Raw genomic sequence first — 13,844 nt, 5'->3', positions numbered from 1 at the left:
CGGTCCTAGGATGCTTGTTTCCAGTCCAGGGAAGACCTGGCCTCGCAGTTCCGGCTGGACTGTTCCCATTGGGAGCAGGATCAAGACTGTTTTGCATATGACTGGGTCCAATCTGGAATGGCATAGTGAGCAATAAAAACGATGGATTTAGGCCCAGATCTCTACACCTAGCAGCCTCTGTTCGGCGCGAGAGAACAGCGTCATCCTTGCGCCCGGGGCTCCATCAAAAGCGCTGCTGCCCTCCCGCAGCGTGGGACACGCTAATCGGCGCTTCACTCTTGCCCTGAGGGGAACGGCACCACTGGTATCCATATCGCCATGAGGGGAACAGCTCTGCGGGCACTTGCATCACTGTGAGGGGAACGGCTCCTCCAACGGACTACAACACCCAGCAGCCTATGGACGGCGCGAGAGAACAGTGTCATCCTTGCGCCCGGGGCTCCATCAAAAGCACTGCTGCCGTCCTGCAGTGCGGGACGCACGCGGGCAGTGCCCGGGCAAAGCCCGGGCCAAGGGTGAGCCCATCCCTGCCCGTCATTGCCAGGAAGAGGCAGGGCAGGGCAGGGCCAACCCCTTACTCTCCAGGGCTTGGGAACCTGTCCTGCACCAGGAGTCGGCTGTGAGGTACTGTGAGTCCTATTCTTGACCGCCCCAATATTTGTAAGTGGCTTCAGTGCCTACCTGCAAAACCTGTGTGTATTACGGCTAAGCGGAACGGGCATTACTAACTTTGTGCACTGAACTTGGATTGATTGGACTACTCGGGTCTAGTCATCTACCACTCAGGGCATTGCATTGCACATTGCACTTTAGTGACAGTATTTTGCTCAAACGCCCTCACTGTCTTGCTGCTAAAAACTTAAATGCACGTCGCACCTTTCCATGATACGGCAAGGCTTTCTGATATTCCTAATATTTTGCACTTTATGTTGCGTGTTTCTGTACTGTACTGTAATTATTGCACATTGGACTTTGATCTGTAAGTGGTGAAGTTTTCTAATAGCATATTGATATTCCATTCAGGTGTTTATTGGAAACTATTGGACATAGCACGCTGCACTTTGCCTCTTGGGGCCTGTTATTAAAATTGGAAATACATTGCACTTTTAGTTTGTGAGGGGAAGATAGTGAATTAAACCCCTGAGGATTCGTTAGCCCTTAGCACCTAATTGTATGACTAAGTTGCTGATTATTGAATATGGGGAAAAGGAAGCAAACAGCAAGTCATGTATCCAAACTATCAGGTAACCATAGAAAAGTCAACATGACTTTGCTAAATTACTGAGCAGGGGCAGTTGGGGCAGTTGGAGACATCAAAAGACAGATAACTTCTGTAGAAGAAACCCTAAATATGGACTCAATGGATTCACTAGGCCCCAAACCGAAGGCTAAAATTAGCACGTCAGTAATAGTGGACGACGAAACTAGCACTCTGGGCAAAATACCCATTGATCAGACAAAAAATGGTTGTATCCAGATTATTCCTGACGATATTTCCTCTGGCGACCTTGATACTGATCACTTACCCCCTTCAAAAAAATCTTGTAAATCACCAAGTATGGGAACACCTGATTCCGAACCGGATGGAACATGCACCTAAGACTCACTCAAAAAAATTACAGGGAAAACCACAGGACCCTAAAAATAAAACTCAGACGAAAATAGGCACCCCCAATACACTACATGTAAAAAACAAATGTAATGTACCCCCAGCTGAGACTGCAAATTTGTCTACGGCGATAAAAGAACTAACTGAGCTCGTCACTAAGTCTATCAGTCTTATTGGTAGACGGGACAAAATAGAAGCAGGAATAGAGAAAGTTCTTGCAACTCAGAATATGGTCGCTCAAGATGGGAAAATGCAATATAAGAAGCCTCCTAGTAACATCACACAGTCTGAGAGGGTAAACACGAAAGCTACCCACTTAACAGTAAAAGGACAACCAGGGGTAAGTGAAAAGGGCGAGGGGCCTGGAATTTACCCTAACATAACAGTAAACATGAAAAATAGTACCTTAAATGAGAGAGATGCATGCAGGAAAAATGATACAAAAAGGATGGTTAACCCGGTGGGTGAAAGACGGGTGGGCGAGAAAAACACAAGAACGAATCCAATAAAAAGTAACACATCAGAGGACATACGCAAGTTGCAACCCACAGATCTTAAATCTGCCACCAGCGGCCATCCCATACACTGTTATCTTAGCCAACGTTCCCCCCTCACCAGCTGAAAAGGAAACCTGGCCTGCCTTAAGACACAAACCCATATACTGGCTTGGAAATAGAAACAGGTCTGACCAGTGTCCTTTTTAGAGAATTCAAGATGGTGAGGAGAATTGGCTGGGTGGAAAACAGTAACAAACTCCACCAAGGTGACTGTGTTGTCCTCGCACTAGGATCACCCTCCCTTAGTCTTACTAAGAACACAGGATTCTAATCATAGCTATATGAATATTCATGTTTTCCCATTGGGATTTTTTTATTGCTATACGGCCCCACCAAGAAAATACAACTCCTACCCACTAAGACAGCCTACAGACAGTTCCCTTTTTGACTTCAAATAGATTTGGGTCTTTATCAACCATAGATGTAAATGATTGACTACCCACTAGCCAGAACTTAGCAGGAAATGACAAGAACTTCTGTACTGAAACCCTATGGGAACCAGCTTCGAATAGTTTAATTAGAACTGAACCAAGGGAAGAGGGGGACAGTAATTTTAACGGCGAAGAAACATCTGCGTCTGACCTAATTAGTAGGGTTCATACTGAAATGGACAGTGTTGGGGTCTCTAACCAAGCTTTACAAAATGAGTCTGAATTAACAAAACAGGTTGAATTCGTCCCCGCAATAATTCACCCCAAAATAACAAGTTTTAGAGTCCTTTTTTAGAATGTAGCAGGCCTTAAGAATAAAGTGAAAGACATGGCTTGGAACGATTTTATCAATAACTCATTGAGCGGAAGACCTAAGGGTGGAATCTGTGTATATGTCTCAAATTTGATCGGGGCCCTAAAGATTGAAATGACTAGCTCTGAAACTTATTACCAGATCGTATTGATCCAGATAGATGCAAAATGTATATTGGCTGTAATTAACTTTTATAACAATGTTGAAAAAGGGCAATTGGGCGCCACAATGAAGAAGCTTAGTCAGGATATTAGCAAACTAAAATAAAAATGTGAGACTGAAATCATTCCTATCTGGGGCGGGGATTTTAATGTTGGTTTATGTTCGTTAGCTGGGTTAGGTAAATGCGGTTTAACAACAGAGGAGGATGATCCAGCAATTCATTTCTCCCTTTCAGAGGGAGAAGAGATTTTTAATGAGATTTTATTCCAGCATGATTTTGGCTTTGCAAACTGTTTCTGTTCACCCAGGGTGGATTTTGGGTACACCTTCACAGGCAGAGGTGCTGAATCCACTATAGATTTCATAATCATGCCAAGTTGATACGCAAGTTATGTTGCTCACTATAACATCCACCAAAATGTAATGAGTGACCACCTGCCACTAAGTGTAAATATAACCATTCCAACCATTAAAGCAAGGAAATATTGCAAACAAGTACCAGGGGTACAAAACGCAACACTTGGAAGACATAATGGGTACACATTAAGCTGGTCTAGTCTGGACCCTTTGGAGTCGAGGAAACAAATTGTCACTAAGGTGTATGATTCAATTTTAATGTGCCTGAACGATAGTTCATTGTACGATAATATACTTATTGCTTTTACCGATATAACTAAGGCTGTTAAAAATCTGTTGCAAGTAGAAATCACAGGTACTCATGATTGTCGAAAGAGATGGTTTGATAACAATTGCACAAAAACTTACACTAAACTAAAAGAAGCCTTACAGAAGCCAGTAAGAGACACGGAGGAAATTAGAAAATGTAGTTAGCTGTACAATGAAGCTAGAAAAATTAAGAAAAATGAGATGAAAGAGAAGGCTTGGGAGAACCTTAAAAATGCTTCAGTGAGTGAAGACAGCTGCTTATTCTGGCAGGCTGTGAATGTGCCCTTCTTTTCTACTAATGAACCAGACGCGTCTTCGATCAAGGTAGTAATAGAAGTAAAAACTTGGGTGGACTTTTTTTCAAATGTTTACTCCTTACAGAAGGCCACAGAGAGGCAAACAGATAGGAGGCGAGAGCTCGAGGGGGGGGACCATCAGGATTTGCAAGAATTTCTGCCTATTGACTTTCATATCACTCTGGAAGATGTAACCATGGTTGTAAACGCAAGTAAGAGTGGTAAGGCCCCAGGCCCGGATGGGGTCCCAATCGACTTATTTAAGTCAATTCCGCAGCAATGGTCTCCAATATTAAGACCGGTCCTACAAGCTTGTTATGCAAAAAGATTCATAGATATATGGTCCGAATCGATGTTTGTCCCTATTTTTAAAAAGGGGATTGGGAAAATCCCGCCTGTTACCGCCCAATATTTTTCTTAGATTCCCTTATGAAGGTGGCTGAAAGGATTGTCTTAGATCGGTTGCAAACATGGGCAGAGGAAAACAATGTTTTAAGTGATGTACAGTATGGTTTTAGATCTGGTTTAGGAGTCAAAGAGCAGGTTCTTAATCTTAGTATTTTAATTGGAAAGTATACGCAGGCCAAATCAGAGAAATTTTATTTCGCTTTCATCGACCTTACAGCCGCATTTGACTGTGTTATACACAGCAAATTGTGGGGCATTCATAGCGATCTTAAGATCGACCCAATTCTAATCCAGTTTTTAAGACAGTTATACTCTGGTGCTACAGCTAAAGTTCGTTATGGGCTTAATGGAGAGTGTATCACACCGTTCAAAGTGGAGAGGGGAGTGAGGCAAGGATGCGTTTTGGCACCACTCCTGTTCACCCTTTATACTAACGCACTGGAACAGGAGTTGGTGTCAAAAGCTAGGGACTCGCCATATGTAAACAAGTGCCCGATAGTCTCCCTCCTCTATGCGGACGATGCGGTACTCATGGCACGCACCCAGATTGGTCTTTCTATTCGTGTTTTATGGACACCCTGGGTTTGAAAATGAATACAAAGAAAAGTTTTATAATGACTTGCGGGAGAGGAAAACAAAAATGTAGAAGTTTTCAAGCTGAGGGAAGTAGGTTAGAATCTTTTAACAATTTCACATATCTGGGTGTTTTATTTAATCGTACCGGGTCTTGGGCCCAAGCGATCAAGACTAGGAGCCTTTTGTTCATGAAGTCCACTGCGGCCTTAATTAGTTTTACTAAAAAACTGGGCAAGAGGCCACTTGAAATTCTCCTGAAAATCTACCAGGCCAAATGCGCGAGCATAGTAATCTTTGGGGCGGGTATTTGGGGGTTTCACGATTGTGCACCAAATTAACATGTTGAAAACGCCTTTCTGAGATTCATACTGGCAGTCCCTGCAAGCGCCCCAGTTTTCAACTGTCACAGCGAGTTAGGTGTACCACACATCTCAGATTTAATTAAGGTACAACCTGTGCTGCTCTGGCATAGCATTTGGACCTCCATAAGCACAGGTCTCAACAAGGAAATCCTAACTGACACAATGAGATTAGATTATGCCAGTAAGATCATCTGGTTAAGATTCGTAAAATAATGTATGCAGGGTATAGGGCATCCAGAGTATTTCTCCCTACCTGAAACAATGAACTCCATACCTCGGAAGGAGTTTAAAAAAGTTTGCATGACCGTTCTGGAAGAAAACAGGCTAGCCTTGGAAATGAATAAACCCACAGTGGTGCAGCACATGATAATTACAATTACGTATAATATCCAACCGTATCTGCTGTATTGTATGGGGGATACGACAGATACATGTTAACACGTTTTAGATTTGGGACTTTCCATCGCCTGATCAGTCACCCAGACATGAATAATTGGTCAAGGGATTTATGCCCGTGTCCCTGCGACAACATCTCTTTACAAACAACTATCCATGTGATTTTATTCTGTAAATTGTATGTAAATGAAAGACGCAGATGGATCAGACCCTTATTAAAACAGGGGGGTTGGAGACAATGCCGCCCTGCCCTTCTGTACTTACAGATGTTGGATAGCTATTATTGCATTGCAACTATGGGGGGTTTCCTAAAAAGCACACTGAGAGCAAGGAAAATTCTAAATGCATAAAAGTCTGATGGGACACTTACAAGAATTTTTAATACTGTGATGTACTATTCTTAGTATTGATGTCAAATGTTATAATGTTTATGCATCAGAAAAAGCTGTAGCAAAATGAACTGTTTTATGAACTTGTACATATTTATGTTGGTCATCGTATTTTTAGAATTAAGATGAGATGTTTTTATTGACTGCTTTTATGATTTTATATGCCTAAAATCGAATAAAGCTTGTTTTGACATTGACTTTGATATATATATATATATATATATATATATATATATATATATATATATATTATATTCACTGAAAAAACCATAGGTTTCACACATGTTATAGTTAGCGGAAATTTTACTGATAAAAAACCAATGAAATTCCCCCGTTATAGTTAGTGCAGGCAACTATAACTCACGCGACCGCAATCCTCTGCTGATGCTAATACTGTATTTAGACACTTATTTGCCCATGTCTTCTTCCATACATTTTTAGCTATACATATATTACAAATATTTTTTTTTCATAAAGACACATATGTCATCAGCAGAAGATTGCGGTCGCGTGAGTTATAGTTGCCTGCACTAACTATAACGGGGGAATTTCATTGGTTTTTTATCAGTAAAATTTCCGCTAACTATAACATGTGTGAAACCTATGGTTTTTTCAGTGAATTTGCAAGGTTTTTTAAATGCTAATTCCTAACTATAACGTGTGTGAAACCTATGGTTTTTTCAGTGAATTTGTACGGTTTTTTAAATGCTAAGTTACTTTACGCCATTCGTGGCGTGCGCGCCCACTTAACGCAGTTCGTTCCGTGCGGGCACGGTGCGCTTCGCGCACCGTGCGCGCACAGTGAGCACGCGGTGCGCTTCGCGCACCGCGCGCCCACTTTACGCAGTTAGTGCCGTGCACGCACGGTGGGCACGCGGTGCGATGACAAAGCAAGAAAGCACGTCAACAAATCTGTTTCTGCTTTCCTCCGTGACTATGGTATGGGTGCCATTTACCACAACAACTTGCGTTATGACATGCAAGACATTTATAGAGGAGATGGTGTGCACTTCAATGATGAAGGGAACAGAGTCTTCCTCTTGAACCTTAGACTCTGCATCGGTACTTACTTGTAGGTACCACTAAAAAATCATTTCATAAACACAACGGCTCTTTTTAGAGCCCCCTAATATCTAAACACTTAAATCTGATTTTCATTTTTTTTTTTTTTTTTTCTACCGTACGCTTACCGTAAGCTTACCGTACGCGTACCCCGTGATTTTTTTTAAAATCAATAAATGTTTTCTTTGTACTTTACAGTCCTTCTTTGACCCCCTCACAAATGTAAGGGGGTCTGTAACTCTCCTCATTGCCCCCTTTTCTTGTTTTCACTCTTTTTTTCTGAGTGAAATACACAAAATGGCGGCCGCCGCTTCCTGGTTTCGGCCGATTCGAATGTTTACTAAGATCTAAGAGCCAATCAGAATCGCGCTCGCGCACGCCACCGTACGCTTACGGTAAGCGTACGGTAAGCGTACCGTAAGCGGGCTCAGATATATATATTGATTTAAAGGCTATTTTCTCAGAATCTACTGAACAGATTTACACCAAACCTACAAAAGGCACTTCCTTGACCTAGGGACTACCTCTCTGCCAAATTTCGAGTAATTCTGTTCAGCCGTTCGGGCTGTAGCTCGTTCTAAAGGTCCTATGGAAAAATGCATGGGGAAAACGCGTTTTGGGACCCCCCTTTTATCTCAGCCCCCGCTTGACGGATCCCCCCGAGACTTTCAGGGTAGGAGCGGAGCGTAGCGCCCCACCTATTTTGAGAAATTCGCGAGGATTCATCGACCGGCGCCAAAGTTATTCAAAATAGAATGTTGAGGTTTTCCTATGGAAAAGGGGTCCTAACTATAACTACCTACTGGCGACCGCCAGTAGGTAATAGAAATTCAAAGCTCCTGGATCACTTGAAATGTACTTCACAAGTTACACAGGTACAGACCACAAAGTGCGCCGTGGAAAGTTTTAACGTGCTTAATTTATTCTTCCATTGTATATGTATTTATATATATATGTATACATATATATATACGCATATATATATATATATATATATATATATATCTACATATATATATTCACTCAAAAAATCATAGGACTAGGCAGGGATGTCCCTCTTCCCCCCTCCTTTTTGCATTGTATCTTGAACCGCTATTACGACGACTCGAAGCTAATCAAGAGATTCCACCAATGAGGGTAAACGGTTGCAGCATCAAGACCTTGGCTTACGCAGACGATATAGCTATTATGACCCCGAACCCCACCCAAGCTATGATGGAGGTTGAGATTGAGGCCCAGGCATTTGGCCAGATTTCGGGCTATAGCTTAAACAGATCAAAGACGCAGATTATTAAAAACAGCAATACATTTTGTAATGATGATAGAGTGGCTTCCTCAGCAGTATATCTAGGGGTGTTATTAACGACGGATCTAGATAAGATTGTAGAATTGAACCTGACCCCTCTGATTGAGAAGGTAAAGAGGGAATTGGAGAGGATGAACAACCTGCATCTTTCACTTATGGGGTGTACCAACTTGATTAAAATGCTGATCCTGCCCAAATTTTTATATTTTTTTCGGGCTATCCCTTTGGTTTTTGAAGGTAAATGGTTTAATTTGTTAGAGAGAGTTTTGAATAGATTTATCTGGGCGCATGGGAAAACCAGGCGGGCTTATAGATATATGACCCTCCCAAGAGAAAGAGGGGGATGGGGGACCCCTGATTTTAGGTTATATCAAATTGCGGCAGCACTACAATACATGCAGGGTTTGATAGGTGGTTGGGGACTCGATACAGGAAATATGACCCTCCCCACAGAGGTGTATTCTATAGTATTGGGGGCAGAGACGGAAAATAATTTTCTAAATAGAATTGTGTTTGGATATCATAAAAGGACTAGATTTAAGACCGTAGGGGCAGCAACCAGGATTTGGAATACTTTCCTTAAAAAAATGGGATTGGGAAGATATAATAGGTATGTCAGGCTTTATAAGAATAAGTCCTTCCCTCCAGAAGTGTTTGCTGATTCGACAATGGCGAGGTGGACTCAAAAAGGGATAGTACAGATTGGGGATTTAATGGATAAGGAGGGATTAGTTCAGTTTGCAGACCTTACCCTTAAGTATGGTATTGAGAGTAAGGACTTTTTTAAATACCTACAGGTAAGGAGCTTCTTTTGTCGCAAGCAAGGTGGGAGTATGGGATTTAGCACTAATGAAATATTGGAGAAAATAAAAAGTGCGGAAGATTGCACAATTAGATCCTTCTACGCATGTCTTGTTAAAGGAAAGCTAGATGATATCGAAAAAGTTAGTAATAAGTGGGTGGGAAAGTTGGGGGTGGAGCCCGGAAATTTTCAAGAATCTTTGGACTTGGGTTGTAGTATTTTGTGCTCGGGCCCCCTGCAATCACAACACTATAAGACTTTGTTCTCACTCTATCACACTCCCGCGAGAATATTTAAATGGGGAGGCTCCACTGGCACTACTTGCCCTCGTTGCAAATGCAGGTGACGCAGATTTAATCCATATGTTTGCTACTTGCCCTCAGTTGTATACCCTGATTAAAAATGTTGAGGATTTTTTAGGTAATACATTGGGTATACGAAGAAAAGTGTCACCTATGATGATCTTGTTGGGGATAGACAATCAAGTTGGATCTGTATACAAGGAATTTGTGTTCGTGGCGGCGGCAGTCTTGAGGTTGTCAATAGCAAGAGCATGGTTAGACAAGGTACCCCCGGGAATGCAAGTATGGCTGGCAAATTTATTATTCTGTTATAACCTTGAGAAAACAATATATGCACGCAAGGGGAAAAGGGGAAGAAGGCTTGGTTTAAAAATTTGGGAACCGATAGCGAAGTGGAAAGCAAGTATGGTAGTATAGGTTAATCTGATATAATTTGAAACATAGTTGTACCTAAGTAGGTACATGCTGTCTAAAATGTGTGCGTTGTTACTTTGTATTGTTTAAACTTCAAACCAGTCATGGTAGAGTATTCAAAGACTGGAATACTGATTGGAAAATGTACTAATGTCTAAATGTATAACAATGTGTTTATTGTGAGGAAAAACGGGATAAAATCAATAAAAATATATTTTTTTTTTTAAAAAAAAAAAAAAAAAAAAAAAAAAATCATAGGTTTCAGGCCTGCTATAGTTAGGAATTAGCATTTAAAAAACCTTAGAAATTCACTGAAAAAACAATAGGTTTTAGGGGTGTTATAGTTAGCTGGACATTTCACTCGAACAAAACCATTGAAACTCCTCCGATGTAGTTAGTTGTACTAACTACATCTCGCGCACCCGCAATCCACTGCTGATGATGTCACATATTACATCATTCATGACATGGTCAGTGACATCACTGATGACATCTCAAATGACATCACTGATGTCAGCAGCTCCCCATGTGGAAAAGCAATGCTGGCTCCCGCAGGACGGTGGGAAGCCAGTGGGACTGTGGGGGAATTGGGGCTCCCCCCACGGTCCCCAATGAAGTGCCTGGGCCCCGGGGAATGGGGTCCCCAGGCTAGAAGTGGCCCGGGAGGGGGGGCGCACCAATAAAATTAAAAAAAATTGAAAAGAGGCAGAGCCCGGGGGGGGGGGGGGTCCCCGGGTCTCACAGAGGCCTCAGGAGGGGGGCCACGCAGCCCCCTCCTTAAAAAATAAATTAAAAAATATATCTGTTGCCAGGCCCAAGGGGATGGGGGTCCCCATGGCCATAACTGGCCTCTGGAGGGGGGCCATGCGGCCCCCTCCTGTTTTTTTTTATTTTTTAAAAGGGGTCAGACCCTGGGGGATGGGGTCCCCAGGGCCCCAAAAACAGAAAAAGTAGAGGGGTCACACAGCCCACCTTCTAAAAAAAATTAAAAACGGCATTGCGCCGGAGGCCCCGCCCCCTCCCAGCAACACTCTGCAAACGCGCCTTGTGGCACGTTTTAAGTCGGGAATAATTCCCCTTCAATACTGAGGGTCCCTGGGGGCCACTAGCCCACCAGGTACCTCTAGTAAGTGCCAGGGAGCTGCCTTCCAGAGAGGTGGTCCGAGGCCACACCCCTTTTTACACCTCTCCGCAACACAGCTCTGAGGGTCCCTGGGGGCCAACTAGCCCACCAGGTACCTCTGCTAAGTGCCAGTGAGCTGTGTTGCAGAGAGTTGGTCCGAGGCCATCCCAACTTACAACGCGCCAGGGGACACATTTGCACAGTGGTGAAGGGAGGGGTGTTACCTGATATGACAAGTGTGCAAACATACCCCCTGGTGCGTTGTAAATTGGGGTATTAAGTCCCCTTGAATCCTGAGGGTCTCTGGGGGCCAACTAGCCCAGTAAACGCCACAGAGCTGGGTTGCAGAGAGGTGGTCCGAGGCCATGCCCCTTTTAACACTCTGCAAACGCGGCTTTTGTTGCACTGCTGGTGGGGCGATGAGGTCCTTTTGTGACCTCAGGATTCAAGGGGAGCTAATAGGGATGTTATAGTTAGAAATTAGCATTTAAAAAACCTTTGAAATTCACTGAAAAAAACATAGGTTTCAGTAACCCTGTGCGTAGTGGGCATAGCGGGGCTACGTGGAGCATCCCGTAGTGTGGCCAAATCTACGCACACTCGCGTGCTCCACATAGCCCCACTATGCGCCGCCCGCCTCCCGCCCGCCCTCATTTTAAAATAATTTAAAGTATTTTAAAAGAAAGACAAAATGCCTTACCTGTGGTGCGGCGTCCCGGGGCTCCTTCTTCCTGGTTCACAGCAACTTCTTCTCACAAATACGCATGCGCGGACGCCCGCGCATGCGTATTTCTCGTGAGAAATGTGCGGGTGTCTGCGCATGCGCATTTGTGAGAAGAAGTTGCTGTGAACCAGGAAGAGGGAGCCCCGGGACGCCGCACCGCAGGTAACGCATTTTACTTACATTAAATTATTTTAAAATGAGGGTGGGCGGGAGGCGGGTGGCGGGCAGCTCTGCTCCGCCGTGGCATGTGCGTAGCACTGCCTGCTATGCCTACTTCGTGAACCATTAGGTTTCAGGCACGTTATAGTTAGAAATTATTATTTAAAAAACCTTCAAAATTCACTGAAAAAACCACAGGTTTCAGGGACGATATAGTTAGTTGGACATTTCACTCATACAAAACCAGAGGAATTCCGCCGTTATAGTTAATTCAGCTAACTATAACTCGCGCCCCCTCAATGTACTGCTGATGGAGTTACATATGACATCATTCATGACATGGTCAGTGACATCACTAATGACATCACTGATGACATCTCAAATGACATCACTGATGACATCACTGATGACATCATCCATGTGAAAATCTGATACACCTCCTCACACTCTAATATAACCTTTGAACAGCCCCGGGCATAGAGAGGCTACGTGAAGCAATTTGGAGTGGGGGCAAATCTACGCCCACCCGCACACTTCGCGTAGCCCCACTACGCGCCACCCGCCTCCCTCCCGCCCTCATTTTACAATTATTACAAACATTAGATAAAGAAAAATTACTTACTTGAGCTGCCGCGTCCCGGGGCTCCATCTTGCTGTTTCCTGGAGGGCGGGAGGGAGGCGGGTGGCGGGCAACTCTGCTTTGCCGCGGGGTGTGCGTAGTCTGCCCCTGCTATGCCTACCTTGCGCAGGATGATGACATATTAATAAAACTATCCAATAAAGGGGGCAACATTGTGGTCTTTCCTAAAGAACAGTACGTCAGGGAAGCTTTGAACCAATTGGAAGATCGTGAATGTTATTTACCGACAACAAGAAGAGAATATTCGAGATGCATTGATATCTTCCATCAGAACCTACAAGAATGGAGAGATGATGGAATGTTGGACATGAATGAATTTAACTTTTAAATGTGTGAATATCCTACTTAACCGACATTCTATCACATGCCGAAGGTTCATAAAGATCTACAATGGCCCCCCGTAAGACCCATAGTTGCATCCATAAACAGTCTTCTTGAGAACTGTTCAATTTACTTGGATTCTTTTCTTGCACTTTGGGTAAAGAACCTTAGTTCCTACATTGGAGACACTCAAGACTTCCTAAGTTTAATTGAGGGTGTGAAATGGGAACCAAATATGTTGCTTATTACACTTGACATTACCAGCTTATATACTTGTATTAATCATAATAAAGGTATTTCATTTGTTAAGTGGTTTCTAGACAAACATCCGTTAAAATTCCAAAAACATAATGAATTGCTTTTGAAAATGTTGACTTTTTGTTTGGAAAACAACATATTTATCTTTACTGGCCAGCTATACAAGCAACAACGTGGTACAGCGATGGGCACGTGCTTTGCCCCCAGCTATACAAATCTTTTCGTTGGCTGGTGGGAGGAGCACCTGGCCTGGAGGGAAGTGCTGGAGAGGTGGATGGATCATGTGGCATTTTGGACCCGTTACATAGATGATCTTTTCATCATATGGAAAGGTTCACGCTCCTCGGCTGAGGAATTTATAACATTCTTAAATTCCAATGACCTCAATTTAGTATTCAGCGGCCACATAAGTAACACCCAAGTCTTCTATTTAGATCTAGAAGTCTATATTAACAATTTGGAGATCCGTACATGATTGTATAGGAAACCAACCGCTGGTAACGCTTTACTTCGTGCCAAAAGCTTCCATCCAAAAAGTATGATCTACAACATCCCTTACGGAGAGCTT

Source organism: Triturus cristatus, chromosome 4_2 (genome assembly GCF_964204655.1).
Source record: "Triturus cristatus chromosome 4_2, aTriCri1.1, whole genome shotgun sequence".
Lineage (NCBI taxonomy): Eukaryota > Metazoa > Chordata > Amphibia > Caudata > Salamandridae > Triturus > Triturus cristatus.
The sequence above is the reverse complement of the archived record's forward strand: the minus strand, read 5'-3'. Positions refer to the sequence as shown.